Source organism: Sciurus carolinensis, chromosome 4, assembly GCF_902686445.1.
Source record: "Sciurus carolinensis chromosome 4, mSciCar1.2, whole genome shotgun sequence".
Classification (NCBI taxonomy): Eukaryota; Metazoa; Chordata; class Mammalia; order Rodentia; family Sciuridae; genus Sciurus; species Sciurus carolinensis.
The window spans coordinates 79,837,451-79,850,562 of NC_062216.1; the positions used below are offsets into that span (position 1 = coordinate 79,837,451).

The 13,112-nt window shown below is 35.5% G+C and overlaps 1 protein-coding gene and 1 non-coding gene across 2 annotated transcripts in view; one reads left to right on the forward strand and one right to left on the reverse strand.

Annotated features, from left to right (window-relative positions):
* Positions 1–13,112, reverse strand: part of Lrp6 (LDL receptor related protein 6) — a 170,906-nt gene that overhangs the window by 84,056 nt on the left and 73,738 nt on the right.
* On the forward strand, positions 4,184–4,253 carry Trnaa-ugc (transfer RNA alanine (anticodon UGC)). The gene has a single exon. It is a non-coding gene; the product is annotated as a tRNA-Ala (tRNA).

The following is a 13,112-nucleotide window of genomic DNA, read 5'->3' on the forward strand; positions in this document are numbered from 1 at the left end:
CAAAAATGACCTAAGATTAAAGGTGGGGACAGATATAAGCTCAACATTGTAATTAATATTAAATGTGAATACACTTCAAAGGCAAAGGTCGTTAAGACTGAATAAAACAAAGTAAGATCCAATTATATGGTGTCTACAAGTGACATATTTTAGATACAAAGACACAATCTTGATGGTAAAAGGTTATAGCAAATAGTAATCCTAACAGAGCCGGTTGTAGAAGCTCTGTCAGATAAAATAAAACAAAAAGTATTACAGTTGTGCCTGATGATGCACACCTGTAATCCCAACAACCTGGGAGGCTGAGGAAGGAGACTGCAAATTCAAGGCCAGCCTCGGTAATTAGCAAGATTCTCAGCAACTTAGTGAGACCCTTTCCCAAAAATAAAAAATAAAAAAGGCTGAGAAGACAGCTCGGAGGTAAAGCAACCCCAGGATCAATCCCCAGTACCAAAAAAAATGAAGAGAAAGTATTATTAGAGGTAAAGAAGCGTATTTTATGTAAAAGAATCAAATCACCAGGAAAATATAATTACCAACATATATGCATATAAAAACAGAGCCCCAAAACAATGAAGCAAAACATTTCAGAATGGAAAAGGAAAATAGTTCAAAATTACAGCTAAAGATGTTAACGCCCTATTCTCATTAAAGGACAGACAAAAATTATCAAGGATACAGAAAATGTGAACAATATAAACCTACCATTCACATCATAACTTAGCATCTATAGCACACTCCACCCAACAAGAGAACACACATTTTTTTCAAGTACACATGAAGCTTTATCCAGGACAGAACACATACTAGCTCAAAGAATTAATTTCAAAAGACTGAAATTATACAGAGCATATTCTCTGACCCAAATGGAACTCATTAAGAAATCAACAACAGATGGAAATTTGGAAAATCAAATTCTTTTCTAAATTCTATATTTTCCAAATTTTTCCTTGATTTCTTCTAAATAAGCAATGGGTCACAGAAGAAATAGCAGAAAAAAAATTCAAGTTTTGAGCTAAAAGGAAACAAAATATAAAATTTTATGGACTACCTCTAAAGCAGTAATTAGGATAAATTTATAGTAAGAAAATGCCTGTAGAAGATGGATCTCAAATCAATCTTCTTTCAACCTGGTTGACCTTAAGAAACTAGCAAAGAGTAAACTAAATCCAAAGCAAGCATAGGAGGAAAATAAAATATCGGATGCCAATCAACAAAACAGAAAAATAGAGAAAAAAAATCAATAAAACTCAAAGTTGGTTTCTTTGAAAAGATTAACAAAATTGGCAACTCTTTAGTTATAGAGACCATAAAAAAAGCTGAAAGACACCACTGTGAAAACTAACTAAAATTATGAATAAAACAGGAATATCACTATCAATTTTCACATATTAAAAGGATCATAAAGGAGATACCAGGGATAATTTTATGCCAACAAATTGCATAATTTATACGAAATGGAAATACTCCTAGAAAGAAACAAATAATCAAAATTGATTCAAGAAAAAAAAATTTGAACAGACCTATACAAATAAAGCAAGTGAATTAGTAATATACAATCTGCCCCCTACCCCAGGCATCCATTTTGATGAAAGCCGTCTAAAAACACAACTACCGCTAACCTCATGTCTAATGGCAAAAAATAACTGAATGCTTTACCCCAAAGATTGGGAAAGCAATAGTATTTTACAAAAGGTTCTAGCCAATGCAATCAAGCAAGAAAAGAAGGCATTCACAAATGGAAAAGGAAGTAAACTGCCATTAGTCACAGATGACATGATTCTGGAGGTAGAACATACTAAAGAACTTTCTTAAAGCCTCCCAGACAGGGATATATAAAATGGTGGATCAGATGAAGGCTATACTTTACAGTTTCTCCCATGGCTCAAGATTCAAGCATTAGGAGCACTGCTTCTCAGCAAAATGGGTGTCAGATACCGAAATTCAGTATCAGATAGTCAGATTCAAAGAGAATTAGAAAGTTTAGTGATTAGAACAAGGACAAAAAAGAAGACATTGGAGCCAAACCATAGTACAGTGCAAGTTCACCACAGAGGGGAAGGGTAACACAAACAGAGAGAAAAACACTGTACAAATATAGCACAGAAAAACCTGTAAAACAGAAAAGCAGACTGAACTTAGAAGAACCAGAGACTGGTGTTTAAAAGAGTGCTCCATGTTTCTCAACTGGCTAACAAGAGATGAGACCCATCTTGAGGAGCCTACACTGCAGCTTGCAGCTGTGGGATCCCAGGAAATCACAGTAAACACTGATTTTCATACTGTCCTGACAAGTGCCTACTACCATATGGTTCAGGGTATACACAGCAGAATATAACTGAAACAGGCACAGAGAAGATTGTACCCAGAGAATTTAAGTCAGAGATATAAAGGGGAGTACAACACGCTTTCTCTATGAGTTTGGCAGCTCACAAGACCAGATGAAGAAACTGGGGAAACTGAACAGATGGGTGCAATTACACTCAGGAACTGATCCTGGAAATGCCATAATTATGAGTGGTACAGTGTACAAGACCTGTGGAGGATTGGCTACTCAAGTGGAAATTCTTGAGAGGCCTGTGAGACTCAGAAGTCCAGCAGTGACCAACATCCACCTGGCCTGAGGAGGGTGTTGGTCTAATCTCTCCAGAGCAGATACCACTGAATCAAGTCCCAAAGGTCATCAGAGCCAAACTCCAGCCACCAGAACTTTCCATTTAGAACTGTGCCTTAACTCAGCCCTGTCAGTACATCGATCTAGTCAGTCTGGACAAAATTCCAATTGACAGTACTTCCCATTCCATCCTATCTTATACTGATGGGAAGGGAAGTAGAGAGCTATTTCAAAGAACTTCATTTTCGCTGTCAACTTGGTGAGCAACACAAGAAGAGATAAGGTTTAACAATCCCAGTATTTGCTCTCTGGGTACTCAGCCCAATAAGAAACAGAAAGGGCAGTCTTGAACAGTGAACATCCATCCTTGTTAACAGTTTTGACCACCTAAGTAGAAACAATTCTTTCATTTTCATTAAGAACTGGTGTGTGTGTGTTCTTGCTTTGCTTGTGGATTGTTTTGTGAATATATAATACATACACACATTTGTTTTATTTTTTTATCATTTTTTTATCGGTTACTTTTTCTTTTGAGGGCTAGGATATTTTGTGCCCCCCCCCTTTAGTTTCTCTTATTACTCCATTCTCTTCCTTTTAATAACTAATTCTCTTACTCTTTCTCTTTTTAGTTTCCCTTATTTGGGAAACTAACCATCACTTTGCTTTCCAATTTGAAACATTCAAAACTTTCTTTCACCTTCATACCCCATTTTCTATTCTCTTATTGAACAATATTTTACAGTCTTTCAGAAATATTTATATAATTACTGGCCTACCAATCATGCTGTTATGGTTATTAGGACTATGAATGGCATAGTTGACACATGTTGTTTAATGCTACATCTGGTTCAATACTACTTATTGTTGCTGCTATATTCAATTGCTAACATCATCATTCCAGTTTTTATGGTAATCAGTGTTGGAGATGTCAGAGTAGCCACTAGGTATTTACTTTAATGCTATACATTCTCTGCTGCTGCTGTTCGTAGTGGTGTTTATTTTCCCCTTTTCTGTGAGATGCTGGGAATCTACTGGGACACTACAGGTTCACAGAGTAGAGACTGTACTACAGAGCAATGCCCACAAACCAGACAAGACAACGTATCTTGCTCCACTCACAAGCTAACCACACTCAAACCTTAACAATGATTTAACAAAGAATAGCAGATATAAAAACCTTGAACCAAAGACTATGATACCAGTAGAAACAAGTAAAGGCAGGGTACTGAGGTCCTTCTCATGGACATCTTCCCCTAAGTAAAAACAGAGAAATGACACAAAAACGATAGGGACCACACCTACAAGGGGTCCCAATATAGAATGCTTTAGAATATACAGAGTTGTTAAGTTTAGAAGAGCAATCACGGAAGATATAGCCCATTCACACTGCTGTATACAACACAACTTCCTGATCTACGAAAAGGACCACACTGATGAGACCTACAGAGAAAGTGGGATTCTTAAGTTCTGATATGTCAAAATACACTAATCATCAACAAAGAATTAGCAGGGAAACTATATTACAAAACTCACTTGGAAATATATTCAAAAACTCACAGTGGGGCTGGGGAGATAGCTCAGTCGGTAGAGTGCTTGCCTTGCAAGCACGAGGCCCTGGGTTCGATCCCCAGTAGCAAAAAGTAAATAAATAAATAAATAACTCACAGTAATGTGATATTCCAGAGAAGAGATCACTTCAACAAGAAAAGGCTATAGTCTAAAATACAAGGGTGGAAAAGAACCCAACAGATACACAAAACCCAACACAGGAATACAAGAAATAGGAAAAAACATGTAACATAACATCTCCTAAAGTTCATAATTTACAAGCAACTGACCTCAAAGATATTAATGTAAATGAAATACAACATAAAGAATCCAAAAGAATAATTATAAAAATAATCAATGAATTGCAGCAGAACACAGAAATACAGAATGAACTAAGGTAGTCAGTACAGGATACAAATGGGAAATTCTTCAGTAAGCAAAGATACTAAAAAAGAACCAAACAGAATCTTTGGAAAAGAAAGACATACTTAGGGGGAATAAAAAGTTCAGTTGAAAGTCCTTCTAACAGAGTAGATCATGCTGAAGACAGAATCTCAGAGTTGGAAGACAAAGTGGCCAGCCTTGAATACTTGGACAATATTAAAGAAAATAAGTAAACATGATTCAATATACAAGAACTCTGGCACAATATTAAGAGGCCAATTTCAAGAACTGAAGAGGGCTATCAGACAGGGTAATTACACGAATAATCTCTTCAGAGAACTAATAAAAAAATTTTCCAAATCTTGGGAATGAGATGAACATCTAGAAACAAGAAGCAATCAGAACCCAAATAGACAATATCCTAAGAGAATCACACGACACCTAATTAAAATGCTTAACATACAGAACAGGATAGAATTTTAATTTTACAAGTCTCAAGAGAAAAACATTAGATCACATGTAGAGGCAAGCCCATCAGAATTACTTCTGAATTCTCAGCACAAACTATAAAATCTAGGAGCACCTGGAATGTGTTTCAAGCCCTGAAAGAAAGTAACTGTCAACCAGATTGCAATAACCAGCAATGATATCCTTCAGGATGGAAGAAGAAATAAAAAACCTACAAAGATAAGGAAAAACTAAAAGAATTCATGACTACTAAGCCAGTACTACAGAAAACAAATACTACACACAAGAAGAAATCAAAAACAAATTTCAGCGCTCATAAATACACAAATCTCACTTGAAAAGTGGCTAAACAAATAAGGACCAAATCAGACACTAGAAATAAATCAAAATGGCAGGAATTAATAAACATCTCTCTACCACAACACTCAATGTAAATAACTCTTCAAATGAAAGACATAGGCTAGTAGGATGAAATAAGAAATAAAAACCAACTACATGTTGTTTGCAAGAAATTCACCTTACAATCAATGACAACAACAGGCTGAAAATCAAAGGATGGAAAATGATATGCTACGTAAATGGCACCCCTAAAAGAAGTAGCCCCTCTTGTATTCAACAAACCAGACTTCAAGCCAAAATTAATCAAAAGAGACTAAAAAGAAAAATCACTTTGTACTGGGTAAAGGGAACCATCCTACAAGATGTAACAATAGTAAATATTTATGCCACAAACATCAGTACACCTAATTACATAAAACAGACACTTTTCATCTTAAAGATACAGACACCAGATCAATATTAGGTAATTTCCACACATCTCTCAAAAATAAGAATATATAGAATAAGAATACAAGAATATATATAGGTAAACAAGATAAAATCTTAGAAAGACCCCTCAGACCTAAAAAACATTATAAATCAAATTAATGGATATCTGCAGAATATTGTATTCGACAACTGCTGAATTCACTTTCTTCTCAGTTGCTCATGGAACCTTCTCCAAAATAAACCATATTTTAGGCCACAAAGCAACTCTCAGCAAATACAGGGAGAAAAAATTATATAACTGTGCATCTTATCATACAGACTGAAATTAGGGGGAAAAAAGAAAAATTACAGAAACTACATAAACAGATGGAGATTGAACAATACACTTATGAATAATGAATGAATGATAGAAGAAATCAGGAGAGAAATTTTAAAATTCTCAAAATCAAATATAATATATGATATAATATACCAGAACCTCTACAATGCTACATAGGTATTTCTAAGAGGTAAGTTTAGAGCTGTTGAGTGCCTACATAAGAAAATTAGGTCCCAAATGAACACCATAATGATGCATCTTAAGGCCCTACAAAACATGAACAAACCAATTCCAAAATCAGAAGGAAGCAAATTAGTTTACGATTAGAGCTAAAATCAAGAAATAAGAGAATTTTTTAAAATACAAAACATGAATTAAGAGTTGGTTCTTCGAAAAGATTAACCAGATTGGTAAGCACATACCCAAACTAGTCCAAATTAATTTATTTAGAGTTATAAAAGGAGGTATCACCACAAAGAAATCCAAAGGATCATTGTGATCATTTTGAAAACTTACACTCCAATATACTGGAAAATCTACATGAAATATATATATATTTATTTCTAGACAAGCGACCTGACAAAATTGATCCAAGAAGATACAGAAATCATAAACAGAACAAAAATAAGGGATGAGATCGAAGGTGGGGGTGGGAGGAACCTTCCAACAAAGAAGAGCCCAGGACCAGATGGATTCTCAATTGAATTCTACCAAACCTTTAAAGAAAAACTAATTCCAATGCTCCTCAAATTAGTCTATGAAATAGAAAGGGGTAGAATACTTCCAAATAAATTCTATGAAGGCAGTATCATCCTGAAACCAAAGCAGACAAGCACACATCAAGAAAAGGAAACTACAAACCAATATCCCCAATGAACCTAGGTGCAAAAATCCTTAATAAAATACGAGCAAATCATATTTAACAACATATTAAAAGTACTGTCCAATGTAACCAAGTTGGTTTCAAACATTCCAAGGATGCAAAGATGGTTTAACATATACAAATCAATTACTATAATCCACCACATAAATAGAATTAAGGACAAAAATGACATAGTCATTTCAACTGAATCAGAGAAAGATTTCACAAAATTCAGCACCCTTTCAAGACAAAACCAATGAACAAACTAGGGATAAAAGGAACGTACTTCAACATTAAGAAGTTATATATGACAAACCCAAAGCCAACATCACAGTGAATGGGACAGAACTGAAAACATTTACTGTAAAATACAGAACAAACACATCCATTCTCACTACCTCTATTCAATATACAGTACTAGCCAGAGTTATTACGCCAAAGGAGAAAATAAAGGAGATAACAACAAAAAAAAAATGAAGAGGTCAAATTCTCAATGTTTGCAAATATGACCCTATAAGATCCAAAAATCTCCACAGAAGATTGTCAGAGCTAATAAGTTCAGCAAAGTGGCAGGATGCAATATCAACATATAAAGATCAATAGCTTTCCTATATACCAATAATGAATTTGCTGAAAAAAGAAATCAGGAAAACAATCATTCACAGTAGACTCAAAAAGAAAAATGAAAAAAAAAAATGCTAGGAGAAAAATCACAATAAAGAGGTGAGAGATCCTTACAATTAAAATTATAGAACACTGAAGAAGACAGTAGGAGATGGAAATACCATGGAAATATCCATTTTCATGGATAGGCAGAATATTAAAATAGTCACATTAACAAAAAGCAATAGACAGTTATAATGCAATCCCCATCAAAATACCAGTGAGGTTCTTCATAAAACTAGAAAAACCATCCTAATACTCATGTGGAACAACCAAAGATGCAGAACAGCCAAAGAAATTCTATGCCAATAAAGTAATGCTGAAGGTACCACATTACCTGGCTTCAAATTATATACTACAGGGTTATAATAACAAAAACTGCATGGTACTAGTATACAAACAGATACACAGACCAATGGAACAGAATAGAAGACACAGAGATAAAAACATACAGATACAGTCATCTGATCCTTGACAAAGGTGCAAAAATAAAACACGCTGGAGAAAAGACAGTCTTTTTAACAAACAGTACTGGGGAAACTGGTTATCCATATGAAGAATGAGACCAGATCCCTAACTTTCACCTTGCACAAAAGTTAATACAAAATGAATCAAAGACCTAAGAATCAGACCAGAAATTGCAACTCCTAGAAGAAAATGTAGGGTAAACACTCCCGCATACAGGCACAGCCAACAACTTCCTCAACAAGACCACGACAAATGCCACCAAGAATCAAAAAAATAGAATAACATCAAATTTAAAAGTTTCTGCACAGCAAAAGAAGCAACAGGAATATGAAAAAGAGATCCTAAAGAATAGCAGAAAAGTTCTGCTAACTAACTACTCTTCTTACGGGATTAATAACCAGAATAGTTAAAGAACTCAAGCTTACCACCAAAAGAACTAGTAGTAACCCAATCAATAAATGGGCGAATGAACTAAACCAACACATCTTTTTACTTTTTTATTTCATTTATTTATTTTTTTGTGGTGCTGAGGATCAAACCCAGTGCCTCAAACATGCTAGGCAAGCCCTACACCACTGAGCCACACCCCCGCTCCCTGTTCTCCTGAGGACAAACCTCATTAGGAAGAACAGAATTGTCTGGTGTGATTCAAAATAATCTTGGGGCTGGGGAGAAAGCTCAGCTGGTAGAGTGCTTGCCTTGCAAGCACAAGGCCCTGGGTTCGATCCCCAGCACTGCAAAAAAAAAAAAAAACCCTGTGTCAAAATAAGCTTGTCCCCACCCCAGCCAAAAAGATGACTTCAGTGTGAGGATCCAATGGAGCTCCTGGAGGCAAAAGTCACAAAAGTGTAACAGCTGTCCCTATGGCTGGTCTCCCTGGTAAATCAACACTTCTCAAAAGAAGAAATACAAATGGCCAACAAATACACAAAAAAAATTCAACATTTTTAGCAATTAGAGAAATGCAAATCAAAACTATGCTGAGATATCATCTCACTCCAGTTAAAATGGCAGTTATGAAGAATACAAACAGTAGTAAATGCTAAAGAGGATGTGGGGCAATGGGAACACTTTCACAGTGTTGGCGAGATTGTAAATTAGTACCACTACAGAGATCAGTATGGAGATTACACAAAAGATTAGGAATGGAACTACCATTATGACCCAACTATATACCACTTCTCAGTATTTATCCTAAAGAATTTAAGTTAGCATATTATAAGCAATACATGCATACCAATTCACAATACATGCATACCAATTCACAATACATGCATACCAATTCACAATACATGCATCACAATTCACAACTGCCAAATTATGGAATCAGCACAGATGACTATCAATGGATGGATGAACAAAAAAAAAAAAAATGTGGAATATATACATAATGGAATTTTTATTTTTTACATCATACACAATGGAGTTTTATTTATCCATAAAAAAGAACACCATTATGTCATTAGCAGGAAAATGGATGAAAATTGAGTATTATGTTAAACAAAATAAGCCAAACTCAGAAAGTCAAGGGTCATGTGTAGTCTCTCATATATAAAAGCTGCAGAAGAAAAACGGGAAAGGACCTCATGAAAGAGAAGGGAGACCAGTACAGCAGAGGAAAGGGACCAGTGGAGGGGAGGGAGGGATGGAGGGAGGGAGGGAGAGAGGAGATATTGGGAAACCATAATGATCAAATTATATTACTATATTGTTTGCATGTATGAATATATAATAATAAATCTCATTTTAATATAGAATTATAATGTACCAATAAAAATATTGGAATAAAAAAAATAAAAGGTGACACAAGTTGGTGAGAAACCAGTAACACGTGGAAGAACATAAAATGAGAAAAGTTGTGAATGGAGATGACAAAACCCACATTTTGAAAGAAAAGTTTAATCTCTGAAGGTCAGGTTTTTCTGAGGGGTTTTTATTTAAAGATTCTGTTCCTTACTCTTTTCTCCTCTGCATTAACTTTAAGTGAGACTTTATCCAGATACTTCCCTGATTCTCATGTCTGGATAAAATTAGTTTTCCTTAACTTTTAGAAGAAAGTGGTGTTTAAGGTAGTTTTCCTAACTTTACAGAATCTATTCCTCTGGTTTTTTTACATAATGATCAAAAATATGATAGCTTGGTATTCTACTCCTCAGTATTTGTCCTAAAGAATTATAAAGTCATCATACTATAGTGATACATGCATACCCACGTTTATAGCCACACAATTCATAATAGCCAAACCAGCCCAGGTCCATCAACAGATGAATGAATAAAGAAAATGTGGTATATGTGTAGAACAGAGTTTTGTTCAGATACAACAAATGATATTATGTTATTTCATTTGTACGAAAATGGATGGAACTTGAGAACATTATGTTAAGCAAAATAAACCAAACTCAAAGTCAAGGATCTTTTTTTTTTTTTTTTTTTTTTTTTTTTGCATATACGGAAGCTAGAGAGGAAAAAGGAAAGGAAAGGTGGGAGACATACCACGAAAATCGAAGTGGGATCAGTAGAGTAAAGGGCCCAGGGTCAGGAAAGGGGAAGAAATGGGGAATGCTAGGGAATGATAATGGCCAAATTATACTGTAATATTATGTGCATGTACAAATACCTAACAACAAATTCCACAATTATGTAAAAGTATAATGCACCAATAAAAAAAAAAACAGGAAAAAAAAACAAAAATACGATAGCTTGTTGTTATAGTTTGGATTATGAGGTGTCCCCAAAAGTTCCTGTTAATGGAAGAATATTCAGAGGTGAAATGACTGAATTATGAGAGATGTGACGTAACCAATCCATCCTAGTTTGAATGAACTGACTGGAAACTGTAGGCAGATGGGGGCATGGATGGAGGAGGGGGTCCCTGGGGGTGTACCCTAGAAGGGTTCATCTTTCCTGTGGCCATTTCCCTGTTCCTCTAACTCAGTCTGTCTGTCTTCTCTGTCTGACTCTCTTTCTCCTTCCCTCTCTCTTTGCTTCCTGACCCCATGGTTAGCTGAGAAGTTTTCCTCCACTTGGTCCTTCCCTCATAGTGTGCTACCTCATCTTGGGCCCACAGCAATGGAGTCTGCTTTCTATGAACTGAGACTTCTGAAACCATAAGCTCCAAATTAACTTTTCCTCCTCTAAGTTGTTCTTGTCAAGTACAGTGACAAGAAAGCTAGGAGATTTTAGAAAATAAGTGTCACTTGATTTTTGCTCATTGTGTGTGGTGCCCTATTCCGGATAAGAGTTCTGTCACATACATTTTGAGAGTTCACTGGAACAGACCATACTAAATTCTTCTGTTCTTACCATAAAACATACTGCACTTGTCTGATATTGTAGTAGAAAACCACACACCCTTCCATTTCTACTACCACTTTTAAAATAGGTCACACACATTATCGAGTGAATAGCTGAAGCTATTTTGACATTCCCCTAATTCCAAGTCCTGTGAGATACCCCATTAATTCTCTCTGCTTAGTCCTGCACAGACAGTGGTACTATGCATGTCTTGGGGCTGTTGGTAGCTTTCCCTTATCTGTTTGTATTTCTAAATGCCTGAGGTTAGTTTTATAGTCATTTTTTATAAATATGGTTTTGGATTTACTACCTAGTATATCAGTTTTGCTTTTAAAAGAAAACAACAATTATGACAAGGTCATATCACTCTTCCTAGAATCTCTTCAAATTTGAAGTTGAAACACAACAATTGTTTTAATATTCATAAATGTACTTTTTAACATTTTATTTCTTTAAACCATCATGCTATAGAGGTCGTTTCATTTTTTCAAAACAAGGCACAAAACTCCATGATAACAAAAGACTTATTTGATTAAAGTCTTTAAACTTTTCATAACTCAGAGAATTCACATAAGTTTATAGTTTGAATAATCCTTCATCTACCTCAGATTCATCTCTGGCAGTTATCTTAGAATAAGACCACCAAAAACTCACAAGATCAAACACAAGAAAGTAAACATGAAATGCAACTTAAATCTAAATGTGATCCAAGAAGAAATTCCATGTATCTGTATGACATCCTTTGTCTTCCTTGGGATAACTGGGATATATGATGCATGCAGTATGTTTTCTCTTAATCCAGGGGGTCACTGAACTTCCGCCCAGAGGCTCATATCCATTTTATAAATAAAGCTTTACTGGGACACAGCCATGCCCATTCCCTTATACATTACCTGTAAGTGCTCTTAAACTACGGGTAGCAGAAGTAAGCTGAACCACAGAGATCACAAGGCCCACAAACTCTTTAATATTTGGGGTCTTTACAGAAAAAGTTGATTAATGCCTATGATTTGGATGTGGTTTGTCCCCATCCAAATTCATGTTGATATTTAACTGGCAAAATAACAGTATCAAGAAGGTGAAGCCTTTAAGAAGTGTTTGAATCACTGGGGGCTCCACCTTTATGAAGAGATTAAGAGAGTTCCCAGGAGAATGGATCAGTTATCACAAGAGCAGGTTGTTATAAAGCCATGTGTACCCCTTTGGGCCCCCATCTCTTCTGTATGTGCCTGCTTGATCTTCCGATTTTCCTGACATGTTACAGTGTAGCATGAAGTGCTCAACAGATATGATGCCTAATCTTGAACTTCTCAATCTTCAGGACCGTGAGCAAATATAAACTTTTTTATTTTTTTCGTGACAGTACTGGGTCTTTGAACCTACAACCTTAATTTTGCTAGGAAAGTGCCGTGCTATTTAGTACAGTCCCAATCCTTTTTAATTTGAGACAGGGTCTCACTAAGTTGCCCAGGCTAGCCTTGAATTTGTGATCCTCCTGCCTTAGCCTCCCTAGTTCCTAGGAATATAGGCATGCACCATCATGCCTGGTATAAACCTCTTTTCTTTATAAATTATTCAGTCTTAGGTATTCTTGTTACAGTAACAAAAACAAACTTAAGACAACCTGTTCTCATACAAAGATCTGTCAAGCAAACTTCCATAAATAGTACTTAAGGAATTTACTAGTAATTTTAAGTGAGACAATTCTTTGTTGAGTTTATGTC